Here is a 15,829-nt window from a genome sequence, read left to right on the forward strand (position 1 = left end):
CAAACAAATACACTGCCTCAATAGTCTCTATGAACTTCTTCCCATTGGTGTAGTAAAGCTCTAGTTTGTGCAGAATATGGCCGATGCTGTAAATGCATCAAATATACCACTACTCACCTCTACGGCCTAAAATTGATGTCTTTTGACATCCACATTCAATGCTGGTAGACTTTCTAGATGTCAAAGTAGCTATTTACTAAACTGTTGGGTGCCCCTGGATGATGGTCTTTAAGTTGTTAGCACATCGCCAATGGTGCTCTTGATCAGCCTCCATTTTTAGAAAAAACAATCAAAGTTATTGGACCTTCTCAAATAAGATCCCAGTGTCCATGAATGCCTCACTGCCTCCCAAGGTCTTCTCTGGGTGTCAGTTGTTTCCAAGGACTGTTCAAGATTCCCTTCCATCGGCTGATTTTCCATTAAATATCACTTCAGATAAGACCTGTGGTCTTCTGGTACCAACCTCACCATACAAAGTGAAGAACACCTTGGTACCCCTACTGCCCACCAGCAATAATGGAGGGAAGGATCATGGCCTCAGTGCTTAATTTGAGCAGGTGCTTTCCAGTACTAGGCACCTGCACTCAATTGCAGCACCCGCACTTGGAACAGCTGCTCATTTAAAGATGAGCAGGAAAACAGTTATTTATTAATTCAATACATGTTTAAAACAACTAATACCAGCCACCAAAACATTTTTTAAAGCTTGGGGGCCTTGAATAGTCAGAATTCTCACACTTGTAGAAGTGTGATGGTTATTAGTTGTGTAAGATCTGTTATTGGCAGCGCTGGCAGGGGAAATGTGTGGTGCAAACTGCAGTCAATCAATTAATCAGTCATATTTATATAGCGCGCTACTCACCCACTAGGGTCTCAAGGCGCTGGGAGGGGAGGGATCCGCTACTGCTCGAATAGCCAGGTCTTGAGTTGTTTCCTGAAGGAGAGATGGTCCTGGGTCAGCCGAAGGTGGATGGGGAGGGAGTTCCATGTTTTGGCCGCCAGATAGGAGAAGGATCTTCCTCCGGTGGTGGCTCTGTGAATTCGTGGGACGGTGGCGAGGGCGAGGCTGGTCGAGCGGAGCTGGCGGGTAGGTGTGTAGAATGTGAGGCGGTTGTTGAGGTACTTGGGGCCCCTGTTGTGGCCTCATCACGAAGGCCCCGGCACTTATTTGTTTACAAATTAAGCACTGCATGGCCTATAAATGACATAATAAAATGTTTTTGATCCGCTAAGATGCATGGTCATTCCAGTAATCTACAATATGAACCCCCCACTGTGGCGTCCTCCATAACCGGGAACGCCTGCTTATTTCAATACAAGATAAAATCCATCTGTACTAAACTCAGTTACTGCCATTTTAACCCCAGAAAAAGTGAGATGGCATGAAGTGCTGCCCCTGATATCTGTCATTTTTATGCTGCATCCAAATTTGAGGCTCTTGGCCAGAATGAATGAGTGGTGAATATTTTACCCACTAAACAGCTCTTAGTTCGTGATGTTATTATTTTTGATTATGGGACTAACATGCAGTGATTGCTGCTGCTTTTTGCATGCATTACTCACTTAGCATTATACCTCAGCAATTATGAATGAAATATACATTATTGATGTATGTAAGAAAGTGCATTTACGTATAACAATTGTTTATTTTGTGCTTTGAAGTATTAGAACATTGTGCCTGGTTCAATATGATTTATTAGTACTAAAAGGAGCACGACAGGAGAGTCTATTAAAAAATGTAACTACCCTGCCTAATTGGACATACCTTAAAATATACTGTACGCAAAGACAAGTATTAGGAAAGCCTAGAAGGATCAAAAGAGGACTATATAATCACAGCATTTTCCTATAAGAACAATCAGTATGTATGCAGTGGTGAACAACCTTTTGCCTGAGTACATCAGGGGCTACTATTCAAGACCAGTTCAAAACTATGAACCTGTCTCCTTCAATGGCAGTAACAAATGATACAAAGAATTATAAATCATGAAGTCGGATCAGAAAGGAATGAGGTACTTATTAGATCGCAGATATGTTGTTGATTTAGCAAGTGATTTATTTAGGTAGCGAGTGAATCCAGAATTTCAGATGACTCTTGGAGCAGAACTGTGTAAAGATATTGTGGTGCTGCAGTTTATTGTGTTTGCAACTTTCTGACATAAGGTTTTGTATGGTGGGGCAAGACCTCAGAAAATGTAGCATATCTCCTTTTGGTCCCCGACATTGCCAGCAATCTGATTAAATAGTCTTGTTGTCTAGTCAATGTTTCTTGGTTAACCAGTGCTAATCATAAGGTAATTTTGAAGAATCTGAGATTTAACCTAGGCTTCCCATAGGCCCTGATCATGATTGGCTAATAGAGTGGACCAATCATCATCGGAGTATTCAATGTCTAAAGTAGCCTGCGATTTATCTTTCAATGTGCACCGTGGAGGTTTAGAGTGAATTTCTTCTATCAATGTGGTATACAAAGTAGAGATTACAACGTTGAAAGCACCAGTGGCGGCTCCTCCGCTAAGGCAGAGGAGCGTCGCCCCACTGCTTTTTAGCAGTGAAGTTAAGGAAAAATAAAATGATAATAACTCATGTTATTATCATTTTATTTTGTCCTGATGTCCAGCAGCTTTGCGGGGTGGGGCTGCTCTCATGACAGGAGCAGGGGGAGTGGTGAGTACACTGTAAGTGTGCATGAATGTTTTGCCCGGCCGTCTCGGACAAGCCAAACATTTATGCACACTTTGCATGTTTTCCACGCAGGCTGCATTACAGCCTGCGTGGAGAACATGCCCTAGCTCCCAGTCAGCATCTGAACACCAACTAACGGTGCTCAGACCAATTAAAAATCTACATTGCAATCAATCAATCATAACACTTGTATAGCGCGATACTCACCCGGAAGGGTCTCAAGGCGCTTGGGGAAAGACGGCCGCTACTGCTCGAACAGCCAGGTCTTGAGTTGTCTCCTGAAGGCGAGGTGGTCCTGGGTCAGCCGAAGGTGGATGGGGAGGGAGTTCCATGTCTTGGGCGCCAAGTAGGAGAAGGATCTGCCTACGGCGGTGGCTCTTCGGATGCGTGGTACGGCGGCGAGGGCGAGGCTAGCGGATCGTAGCTGGCGGGTGGGCGTGTGGAAGGTCAGGCGGTCGTTGAGGTACTTGGGGCCCAGGTTGTGGAGAGACTTGTGTGCGTGGGTGAGGAGCCTGAACGTGATCCTCTTGTTGACGGGGAGCCAGTGCAGGTTCCTCAGGTGGCCGGAGATGTGGCTGCGTCGAGGGATGTCTAGGATGAGTCGGGCGGAGGCGTTCTGGATGCGTTGTAGTCTTTTCTGTAGCTTGGCTGTGGTTCCGGCGTAGAGGGTGTTTCTGTAGTCCAGCCGGCTGGTGACGAGGGCCTGGGTGACCGTCTTCCTGGTTTCGATCGGGATCCATCGGAAGATCTTGCGGAGCATGCGGAGGGTGTGAAAGCATGAGGAGGAGACGGCGTTGACTTGTCTGGTCATGGAGAGGGAGGAGTCCAGGATGAAGCCCAGGTTGCGTGCGTGGTCTGTCGGCTTGGGGGCGGTGCTCAGGGCAGGGGGCCACCAAGAGTCGTTCCAGGTGGAGGGTGATGGTCTAAGGATGAGGACTTCCGTCTTGTCTGAGTTCAGTTTCAAGCGGCTGTTCTTCATCCACTCGGCGACGTCTTTCATCCCTTCGTGGAGGCTGGTTCTGGCGGTGTCGGGGTCTATGGTGAGGGAGAGGATCAGCTGGGTGTCGTCGGCGTAGGAGATGATGTTGAGGTTGTGTCGGCGTGCGATGGCTGCGAGGGGTCTCATGTAGACGTTGAAGAGGGTGGGGCTGAGTGATGATCCTTGCGGGACGCCGCAGATGACTTCGGTGGCCTCGGAACGAAACGGGGGGAGGCGGACTCTCTGTGTTCTTCCAGCTAGGAACGAGACGATCCACTTCAGTGCCTTCTCTTGGATGCCGGTGTTGCTGAGGCGCTGGACTAGGGTGCGGTGGCAGACAGTGTCGAACGCGGCGGAGAGGTCCAGGAGGATGAGTGCCGCTGTTTCCCCGTTGTCGAGAAGGGCTCGGATGTCGTCGGTGGCTGCGATGAGGGCGGTCTCGGTGCTGTGGTTGGCTCTGAAACCAGACTGCGAGGGGTCGAGGGATCCATTCGTCTCGAGGAAGGCGGCCAGCTGTCTGTTGACGGTCTTCTCAATGACTTTGGCAGGAAAAGGGAGGAGCGAGATGGGGCGGAAGTTCTTGAGGTCGGTGGGGTCCGCTGTTGGTTTCTTCAGTAGGGCGCTGAGCTTGGCATGCTTCCAGCTCTCCGGGAAGGTGGCGGCGTCGAAGGAGGTGTTGATGACATCTCGGAGTTGGGGTGCGATGGTGGAGTCGGCCTTGTTGAAGATGTGGTGGGGGCAGGGGTCAGTTGGAGATCCGGGGTGGATGGTGTTCATCGTGCGGGCTGTGTCTTCGGTGGTCACTGCGGTCCAGGTGCGGAGGGTGGCAGTGGGGTGCGTTGGTTCAACGGTTGGGTGCGAGGATGGTGTGCCGAAGCTGTTGTGGATGTCGGCAATCTTGCGGTGGAAGAACGAGGCGAGGGAGTCGCAGAGATCTTGTGAAGGGGTGATGTCGTTGTTGCCGGTTCTGGGGTTGGAGAACTCCTTGACGATGCTGAAGAGTTCCTTGCTGTCGTGGGCGTTGTTGTCCAGTTGATCCTTCAGTGATTTCTTCTTGGTGATGCGGATGAGCTGGTGGTGCTTGCGGGTGGCGTGTTTGAGGGCGGTCATGTTGTCAGTGGTCCGGTCGAGGAGCCAGGCTTTCTCGAGGGTGCGGCAGGTCTTCTTGGAGTCCTTGAGTTCGTCGGTGAACCAGGAGGCCTTCTTGCTTCTGGGTTTGCTGGGGGGGTTCTTCAGTGGTGCAAGGTCGTCGGCGCAGGCGGTCAGCCATTGCGTGAAGTTGCGGGCTGCTTCGTTGGGGTCCGGTGTGCTGGCAGGTGGGTTCTGGCTGAGGGAGGCGGTGAGCTGGTCGGCGGTGATCTTGCTCCAGCTCCTGTGAGGAACCTGTTGCGGGTGGTGGTGGGTGGTGGTTTTTCTGAAGCTGAAGTGGACGCAGCTGTGGTCGGTCCAGTGAAGTCCGGTGGAGTGGCTGAAGGCGATGTGCTTTCTGGATGAAAAGACGGGGTCGAGCGTGTGGCCGGCGTAGTGGGTGGGGGTGTTGACCAGTTGCTTGAGTCCGAGGTTGGCGAGGTTGTCCAGCAGGGTGACGGTGTTGCGGTCCTTGTTGTTCTCCAGGTGGAAGTTGAGGTCCCCTAGGAGGATGTAGTCGGCGGAGGGGAGGGCGTGTGGGCTGATGAAGTCCGTGATGTCTTCGCTGAATTGTGTGCGTGGTCTCGGGGGTCTGTAGAGGAGGGTTCCTCTGAGGGTTGTCTTTGGGTCGGTGTGGATCTAGAAGTGGAGGTGTTCGGCGGCGGTGTAGGTGTCATCGGCGTCGGTCGTGATGCGGATGGTGTTCTTGTGGACGATGACGATGCCTCCTCCCGTCTGGTTGACGCGGTCCTTCCTGATGATCTTGTATCCATCCGGGATGGCGATGGCGATGTCGGGGGCTGAGGAGGCGTTCATCCATGTTTCAGTGAGGAAGGCGACGTCTGGTGATGTAGTGTCGAGCAGGTTCCAAATTTCGATGGCGTGTCTGTGGACGGAGCGGGTGTTGAGCAGGATCCACTTGAGGTCGCTGCTGGGGTTTGGCTTGGCGGGCGCGGTGCATGTTCGGAGGCAGGTGAACTTGCAGGTTGTGCAGGTGAAGGGCCCGTGGAAGCGTTTCGGGGCGGCCCGGCAGCAGGCGGGGTTCCGGCCGGCATTGAGTGCGTTGAGGGCGGCGGCGTTGTAGGTCTGTCGGGTCGTCTTGCGTCGGTGGGGGCCAGGGGTTCTGGCACTGGGCGCGGTCCAGGCGCGGACGGGCGCAGACGGGCTTACCTTTGGTGCGCCTTCGGCGCACAATCGGCGCGCCCGCGGCGCGTACGCGCGGTCGCCATTTATGGCGAAGTGGGAGGGAGGGAGGAGCAGCTGGGAGGCGGGAGCGGGGAGGGCACAGAAGGAAAAGGGGGCGTGGCCGCTAGCACGGCGGCGGGAAGCGGGGTGGGCAGGGGGCAGAGACACAGTAAACAGTACAGGCAATGAAAAATAATCAAAACGGTAAATGGGAAATAAAATATAGGTTAGCAAGCTGCAGGGAGACAAAAAAGAGACAAAGGAGACAAAAAGAAAATTAGCACAACACGACGATACGGCGGGGGCCGAGGCAGGCTCAGCGAGGCTGTGGGCAGCAGCGGGGCGAGTTGCACTCGCAACAGCTGGTGGCCGTGCGGCGCGGGGGTGTCCTGAGAACAGGTCACACTCACCTGCGCCGCGCGGTCGCCATTTATGGCCAAATGGGAGGGAGGGAGGAGCAGCTGGGAGGCGGGAGCGGGGAGGGCACAGAAGGAAAAGGGGGTGTGGCCGCTAGCACGGCGGCGGGAAGCGGGGAGCGGGGCGGGCAGGGGGCAGAGACACAGTAAACAGTACAGGCAATGAAAAATAATCAAAACGGTAAATGGGAAATAAAATATAGGTTCGGAAACTGCAGGGAGACAAAAAAGAGACAAAGGAGACAAAAAGAAAATTAGCACAACACGACGATACAGCAGGGGCCGAGGCAGGCTCAGCGAGGCTGTGGGCAGCAGCGGGGCGAGTTGCACACGCAACAGCTGGTGGCCGTGCGGCGCGGGGGTGTCCTGAGAACAGGTTGCAGAGTTGTGATTGGCTGACTGGGAATCTGGTTGTGCTTCCTGTTCGGCCGTAGCAAGGGACTACAGAGGAAGACGTGGTAAGGAAGCAGCGAGAACTTAAGTTATTTTCTTTTTTTTTATTTACACCCGCTTCTCCGGTGTCCCATCCCGCCACCATGCCACCATGCCCCCGCCCACCAACCGCCGATCCGTGCCGGCCGCCACTGGAAAGCGCTTCACCATTTCAAGTTAAAATGCATAGGACAATCAGGCAACAGTGACAATAAGAAAGTTAGTTTTCGTGGACAATGCTTTAGGTGCATCAATCTCCCTATCTATACCTCGTCAAATTGAAATTTCGTTTGTTATGTGTAATTGAAATGGTACATTGTTGTTTCAATGTAATAACTGGCCAAGTTGATATTTCCCTTTGTCAGACCATTGCTACCTGAGTAATGTTTGACCTCCAATGAGAAGGGCAGCATTGTTCCAGATTGGTGCTTGTCTGTAAGAAACCTTTCATTCGTAGATGCTTGTGCACACTGGCCATGTGAGGTCAGTTTCTTGAAGTAAGGGATTCTGAGGCTCTAGGGACAGAGATTTCACAGTATACACCTTCTTAGGCTTAGAGGCTACCTTTCAAATGGTTTTCTCTGCTTAACCAGTCCAGAGTCTCATATTTTGCAGAAAAGAAATATGCAAGGCGTACGGAAGGATGGGCTATATAGGTCAGGTCCGTACAGGGGAAGTCTAAAACATCGAGGAACTGCAGCTTCAAATTCTTCTCAAAATGTTTGTAAATGTCGAGTCTCACGACATCCCAGCCAGAAACCGCCACATCCTGTCGGCTGATTTGAAGCTAGTGGCAAGCAGTTTGAACTTTCCTTTCTGGGTGGTCAGAGACCTGGCCTGCAGACTGACGTCCTGGTGGCTCCAGGAATAAGTAAGGTATATGATGAGAAGGCACACCGAACTCATTGCTGCCGCCATGCTGGGCTGACAGGAAGGATATGGAGTTGGTTTTTCTGGACAATCCCAGACTGGCCCTGCGTGTGCTCACCATACTTGTTCTCTACTGGATACCCTCACGGGTGACAAGCAGCGCTCTACAAATCCACATTACATTTCTTTACATTACTGGCAGTGCCACCAGTTTGAACAGCTGAGCTGCTGATAGGAAGCAGCTCCAAGTGTCATGCTTCAACTTACCCTAGATCATCCTAGCCATAGGTTACTGACCCAGGTCAGTGCAGCAGTACCCTACAACTGTTCCATAGTCAGGATAAGGGCAAAATGAGCCTAAAAATAGAACAAGTGGGACATCATGGGAAGGATATGGGATTCCCTACACATATATTGAGAGGAGCATGGTGATTCCATCATAAACCATCATGCAAAAATCTGCTTCACAACCCCATTCATTTCAAGTGGGAAAAAAACTATGCTGCTACAGGTTGGGATTATTCTACGACAAAAAAAAATCCCCTCCATTAACACTAGAACGTAAACTGTTTAATACTATTATTTCACTAGTTGTTTCCAATTTTAAAAAAATTATTCTGAAATGAGAAACTGCAAATGCAAGCTGTAAAACAGATCCCTCTAGTTATTAGGATTTAAATAGCATTTAAATGATTTTAGAACAATATGTACTTTCCGTCAACCTTAGGGTAAAGATATGTATTTTAGAATAACTAACAAAAAGTCCGCATTCAGTTAGAGGGGTTTTACACATTCAGTTAGTCATTAATTGTTAGGAAAATGACCCACAAGTCCACTCGGCTGGAGAAGTTCAGCGCCTCTTCCACAAGGGTAGGGTTTCCCCTCTATATAAAGAGTCCTGAAAGAGGTGACACTGAGGTGGCAGATGCACTTTCATCATGGGATTGGGGGGGGGGGAGACCACCGGGAGGCTTGCCCCCACCAGGGAGATTTGGGGCCAGTAGGGAGAGAAGGGGGGCACAGGGAACAGAATAGGGGCTTTTGGGCTGGTTGGGCTCCCTTGGGCTCCTTTTGGGCTAGTTGGGCTGGGGGGAGTATAATTACGGCCATTTTGTGTCACTGTCCACCATTTCGGTGGCAGTGACACAGCAGCCGGGTTTAGGGACAGGCAGGGCTTAAAACTTGGTGACACTGAGGTGGAAGATGCACTTTCATCATGGCTGAATGCTGGGCGGGCTACAATTTTGAAGCGGCTCACTGGACATTCGTTTGTTCGTTCTAAAACTTTATCCGATCTTTGCATTTAAGATAATAGAAGTACATGGCAAGTATTCACAGAGATACAGATAAAAAGTTATATAAACATTTCGCAAAAGAGAAAAAAAAAGCAATAAAATTCCTTTATCTCTCAAGTGGGTATACCTTTACATAACTATCCATTCTTCAATGACGTTCATGTAGGCTTTGCAGAAACAAACCCAGTTAAAACAGGAGTTTACTTCTGAGGAGAAAATATTTAATGTCCCTGACACTGCGGACCTCACTTACAATCTTTTGGCATGGGTCATCGCCTCAAGCTTTCCTGCTGCGCTGCCCTATGTCAAAGAGAAGGACACATATGCAAATGTAAATGGATTTGTATAGCGCAAATCACCACTGGTTTCTAAGCGCTTGCTTAGGGAACCCGTCCTGGTATTCCCCTGTGAGATACCCCGGCAGGGTATCCGCAAGGTGAAAGCCAGGCATCCCACCGCGAGGGGCCGTTGTGGAGATTAAGCAATCTATTGCCCAGAGTCGCAGAGTGTGAACCCATGAATCGATTAGGCACCGGAGCGAGAATTGTCGAGTCCATGGACATTTTAGGACTCAAGACCCCGCCGAGCCGGGAATTGAACCCTGGGCCCAGGCTGACCTCTGCTTCCAGGTCTGCCTCCTCTAACCAGTGAGCCACACTTCTCCACTCCACATATGCATTGTATCTATCAGATACGGCACATTCCTGTCCTTTCCCCCACACCTATACACAAATGACTGCCGTTCCCCAACGAAGGCACCCTTGAGCCATGGTGCAAGGGTGTCTGCGTTTTAGGGAAGATTGTTTTTCTGCAGGAAGAGACACCTTCCTGCACGAAAACAATCAATGGAGGTGATTTCCTCCTTGTATGTGAGCTACAGAATGCTGCAAACATAGACAGGGGAAAAAACAAGGAGAAATAATGTTATTTCTCCTAGTTGCGCCTCCCCTACGCTATCCCTAGGGAAGGGTTGACTTATTACGCATTTTCAGGTTTGCAAAATCTCGTAAATCTGGGAATGCGTCAAATGCCATGAGTGTTACATGGGAACACCCAACATAACGCCCATGGCACGCCTCCCTATTGCAGGGTGAGGCAACGCAGCAACTTGCACTGCGTTGCCGCAGTCCATATTTGCAAGGCCCTGCAAAGCCAGGAAGGGTGTCCTATGTGGCATTGTAGATATGGCCCTGCAGTGTGTGATGCCAGACCATCACTAAAAGTGATGTTCCGGCAGCGTAGGGGACTTGTAAATGAGGCACAGAATTTCTTCCCAGCACATGAGGGCTTTTGCTAATTATCACTGTCATGCGTGCTAGACCTTGGGTAGGGGCCTTATTTGGTGTAGTAGGAATTTATTTTACCCAATGAAATGTGATATCCCTATTACCCCCAGGTCCCTTATGTCCTCGTCTCAATCGTAACTATGTGTATGAATGGGACGAGGACAACGGGACCCGGAGTAATGAAGATTACCGGTAAGTAATAGAGCATTACCCCCAGGTCCCTCCGTCCTCGACACCTTCATTCACAATATGAGATATTATATATAAACTATCTCTCTGACAGAAATAAGAAAGAAAGGAATGCTGGACCTACCCTCCCCCTCCCGCCGGGAGTACATAAGGGTACAGGTCCCAGCATTCCATCTGTTTCTTTTTTCTGTCATTCTGACAGGATCTGCTGTGGCGCGAGGTGCTTGGTGCTCCTGCGCTGTACTTACTTCTGAGGCCGTGTCCTCGGTTGGTTGGATTGCCTCTCCCTCCCTGCCGGGCTTGGGGGGAGTGGCGCGGGCTGTCCTGGTCGCTTCCTTGGAGCCGCGCGTGGATTTTGGATCGCGTGGGCTTGGCGTCTGCCCGATGGCCACCCCTCCCGGTCTGCCGGGCTTACTGGGGGGCGCGGCCTCCTTCGCGTCTCCGGATTGGTTCTTGGTGATGACGCCTTCCGGTGGGGACGCTGCCTGACTTCCATTTTTGGACAGGATCAGGCGCTTCTGTCCCCGTGCTTTTTGGTGCTGTTTAAAAACCGGGGCGGTGGGTGAGTACCGCGTAGCAGTTTTTACTGTTCTTTGGTCCTTGCTGTGGCGCTTTGCTTTGCCTTCGTTTTTGTGCTGTTTTCTGAGTATGGGGAAGAGTTCAAGGAAGAGGCATCACAGGGAGAGGTCCTCTTCCTCTTCTTCTTCTGATGTTTCGCTTTCTCCGTCTCCTGCCCGGTCCAGACGCCGTGGTGGGGGTGGGGATGCGCGCTTGAAGCGCTTGATCAGAGAGACCCTGTGTGAGATGGGTGATGGTGGGGCCCAACGCAAGGGGACGGCTGCTGCTCCTGTTTCCTCTGCTTCTTCTGGTGACGAGTCTGCTTGGGCTGGGGACTCGGAGCTGAAGGGGAAGTACATTGACAAGGACGCTTTGCCAGGCATCTTGAAGCACGTGAAGGAGAACATGGGTTTCGCGGATGACGTTGCTCCCAGTACTTCTGGGGGTTCGTTGCTGCGCCAGTTCCAGAGTTCTGCCGCTGTTGATGTTCCGGTGCATCCTTTTATTAAAGATGTCCTGAAGAGGGAGTGGGCTGACCCGGATCGCATTCTGGTCCCGCGTTTTATGGCCCGCCTTTACCCCCTGCAGGATATGGCTACGGAGCTGCCCGATTCTATTCCCATTGACTCTTTTGTGGCTAGTGGTGGGTCGCACTTCCTTGTCGGAGGACGCTGTGCTGAAGGATATGGTTGATAAGAAGGCGGACGTGGCCCTCAGGAAGGTTTATTCGGGCTCCCATCTGGCGTTGAGGGCCGGCGTTTATGGGACCTATTTGTCGCAGTCTCTGCTGTCGGACATTAAGTCGCTCTATCAGTCGATGGATGATGCCACGGACTGTTCTGGTCTTCTTGAGCACATTGAACGTCAGGTGGAGCTTCTTTCAGATGTTTCTTTTGACGTTGTGCGGGCGGCTGCCCTTTCCGGCGGAGCTCGTGTGGCGGCTCGTCGCAGTCTTGTGCTTAAGGACTGGAAGACGGACTCGGCGCAGAAGGCCAGTGCCTTGCGTTTGCCCTTTCAGGGTTCCATGCTGTTTGGGGGGGAGCTGGAGTCCAAACTGCATAAACTGTTTAAGGTGAAGAAGCACTCTTCTTCTTTTAAGGGTTCTGCTGCTGCTGCTGCTTCTGCCCCTTCTAAGGCTAAATCTTTCTTTCGCCCTTCCTATCGTAGGCAATCTGGAAGAGGCCAGGGGAGGTTTGGTTCTGGTCGGGGTCGGGATCGTAAGGCCAGGTCCCCTCCTCCTGCGAAGCCTCGCTCCTGACTCTTTGGCTGTGGTTCCTGGGTTGTTGGTAGGAGGGCGGCTGCGCTTCTTCCTAGATGCCTGGGTTCAGTCCTGTTCAGACGCATGGGTGTTGGATGTTCTTCGAGAGGGCTACGTGGTGGAGTTTTCTGTTCCCCCTCCAGATTCCGGCCTCCGCCCGACTCCCTGGCCTGCTTGCCGTTCCAAGAGGGCCCACCTATCTCAGGGGGTGGCGGATCTTCTTCTGAAGGGTGCAATTCAGGTGGTTCCTCCTTCGGAGGTGGGGTCGGGCTTCTATTCCCTGATCTTTCTGGTCCCAAAGAATACGGGGAGTTTCCGCTTGGTTCTGGATTTGAAGGTGATGAACCGTTGGGTGTTGCGGGTTCCCTTTCGCATGGAGACCTTGCAGAGGGTGATCCCCTTGGTGCTTCCAGGTCACTTCATGTGTTCCCTGGATCTTCAGGACGCATATTTCCATGTCCCGGTGCATCCCAGGTCCCGTCGCTTCCTGAGGTTCTGTGTTCAGGGGTGCCACTATCAATTTCGGGTTTTGCCCTTCGGTCTTCGTTCTGCCCCGTGGGTCTTTACGAAGGTGGTGGCTCCCTTGGTTGCCTGGCTACATCTTCAGGGGGTGATGGTGTATCCCTATCTAGACGATTGGTTAATCCATGCTCCGTCTCGGGCTCTGTTGTTGGAGGCCAGGGAATTGGTGTGTTCAGAGTTCCGTCGGCACGGGTTTCTGATCAACTTACCCAAGTGCCAGCTGACTCCTTCCCAGGACCTGGTGTTCATCGGTGCTCGGTTTCGCACGGATCTCAACCGTGTGTTCCTGCCAGTCCCTCGGGTTGTGACCCTGGTGTCCCTCGCTCGTCGTTTTCGGGCGGGGGGTTCCTTTCCGGTGCGCCTCTGGTTGCGTCTTATGGGTCTGATGGCGGCGACTGTCTTTACGGTGGCTTGGGCTCGTTTTCACCTGCGCCCCTTGTGGGGGTACCTTCTGTCTCGTTGGGATCCATTGTCCCGCGATTGGGAGTCTCTTCTTCCTGTTTCTCCGGTGATCCTCCCTGCTCTGCTTTGGTGGTCGGAGGCGGTCCATCTGTCCCAGGGGCTCCCTTTGCAGCCTGCTCCTTCATTGGTCTTGACGACGGATGCGAGCGCTTTGGGGTGGGGGGCCACCTTGGGGTCTCGGTCCCTTCAGGGTCGTTGGTCCCTGCTGGAGGGCCGCAGGTCTTCCAACTGGAGGGAGCTGTCGGCTGTCTCCGGTGCTGTGATGGGGTTTCGGGAGTTGTTGCTGGGCAGGAACGTCTTGGTTCGGTCGGACAATATGGTGACGGTGGCCTATCTCAACCATCAGGGGGGTGTTCGTTCGGCCTCTTTGAACGCGGTGGTGGTTCCGTTGTTCTGTTGGGCGGAGAGTCATCTGCTGTCTCTGACTGCGATTCATCTCAGGGGTGTGGACAACTGTGCGGCGGATGTCCTGAGTCGCTGTTTTCCGGTGCCTCTGGAGTTGTCTCTCACCCGGGTTGCGTTTCGGCTTGTGTGCGAGAGGTTTGGGCGTCCCTTTCTGGTGCTCTTTGCCTCCCAGAGGAATGTGCAGCTTCCCCGCTTCTGGTCCCGGTTTCATCAGGAGGGTTGTTGGGGGGTGGATGCCCTGTCGGTTCCCTGGCCGTCCCGCCTGCTTTATGCCTTTCCTCCTCTGGCGTTGATTCCCCGGTTTCTGTCCCGCTTGTGTCTGGAAGATCGGGAGGTGGTTGTGGTTCTGCCCTTTTCGCCTCGGAGGTCGTGGTTTCCGACGGTCCATCTTCTGGCTGTGCGGGGTCCTTGGTTTCTCCCCCTGTCCCCGTCTCCCCTGCGGTCCTCCCCGTCCCTGTCTCTTCTCCGGTTGCGACTGTCGGTGTGGAGGTTGAGAGGCAGGGGTGGCGGAGGCGTGGCTTCCCGGAACATTTAGCGGTGGCTCTTTAGGGTTCGCGTCGGCCTTCTACTCTTCGGTCCTATGATCGCCATTGGGGTAACTTCAGTCGGTGGTGTTCGGCGTTGGGCTTTTCCCCTTTGCACTGTTCTTTGCAGGCTGTGCTTCAGTTTTTGTGGGAAGGTTTTGAGAAGGGTTGGGCTGTGTCCACCTTACGCGCTCAATGGGCGGCTGTTCGGGCCTCCGTTCCCCGTGGGGCAACCTTTCTGATGGGGAGGACTTGGTCTCTCGTCTGCTCCGCAGTTTTTCCCTTTCTCGTCGGGTTTCCCGGCCTTCTTTTCCCCTGTGGGATTTGCCCTTGGTCCTTCGGGCCTTGATCGATCCTCCTTTTGAACCTTTGTCTGAGGTGGATTTGAAGTTTGTCACCTTGAAGGTTGTTTTTTTGGTAGCCATCACCTCGGCTCGTCGTCTTGGCGAGTTGGGGGCCTTGATGGCGCATGAGCCTTTCTTGTCCTTTTCGGAGGATGGGGTTGTGCTTCGTCTTGATTCGTCCTTCGTACCTAAGGTGGCTTCTCAGTTTCACAGGTGTCAGGAGTTGGTTTTGCCTGCGCTGGGCTCTGTTCTGGATTCCCCGGGGGGTCCCTGTTGGTCCTTGTTGGATGTGTGCAGGGCTCTGCGTGTTTATCTTGACCGCACAGCTCCCTTTCGTGTGTCTGATTCCCTGTTTGTCTCCTTTGGGGCTGCTTCCCGTGGGCGTAGGGCTTCCTCTGTCTCTATTGGTCGCTGGTTGAAGCAGGTCATTTCCTTGGCCTATTCGCTTTCTGGGTCCCCTCCTCCGGTTGGGGTTCAGGCTCGTTCTACGAGGGGGGTGGCGGCCTCTTGGGCTGAGGTTCGGGGTGTCCCTCTCTCTGAGATTTGTAGGGCGGCCACCTGGGCTTCTTCCAATACTTTCATCAGGAATTATCGCCTTCTCAATCTGCTGGGTGATGAGGGCGGTTTTGCTTTGGGGGTGTTGGGCGGTGTTCGCCCTTGAATTCTGTTTTTGCAATAAATTGCTGGTTTTCCTTGCTGGTTCTGGTGGTTTATTGTGTTTTTTTTTGGGATGATTGCCGTGGTTGCTTTGGTATGTCTCATATTGTGAATGAAGGTGTCGAGGACGGAGGGACCTGGGGGTAATGTCCTATTACTTTGGGTAATCTTCATTACTCTGGGTCCCGTAGTCCTCGACACCTTCATGAGCTCCCTCCATCCCTCCCGGACTGCCGGCATTCATCCTTGGCTTGGTATTTCAGATGGAATGCTGGGACCTGTACCCTTATGTACTCCCGGCGGGAGGGGGAGGGTAGGTCCAGCATTCCTTTCTTTCTTTTTTCTGTCAGAGAGATATTTTATATATAATATCTCATATTGTGAATGAAGGTGTCGAGGACTACGGGACCCGGAATAATGAAGATTACCCAAAGTAATAGGACATTCCGAGTAACTGTTTTACCACACCAAAATCCACATGTCCCAGTAAATATCGGGCCTTTTCCCCTGTGAAATTCCAGCAAGTTTCACCTGCCAAAATTAACTCGAGAATGGAAACTTTAATGCACCCGGTAATTACCCCGTTTGGAGGAAATCTAGAAACTAAGAATTTCTACATGCGTAGGTGTCAAAA

The sequence above is a fragment of the Lissotriton helveticus genome, chromosome 7 (assembly GCF_964261635.1).
Source record: "Lissotriton helveticus chromosome 7, aLisHel1.1, whole genome shotgun sequence".
Classification (NCBI taxonomy): Eukaryota; Metazoa; Chordata; class Amphibia; order Caudata; family Salamandridae; genus Lissotriton; species Lissotriton helveticus.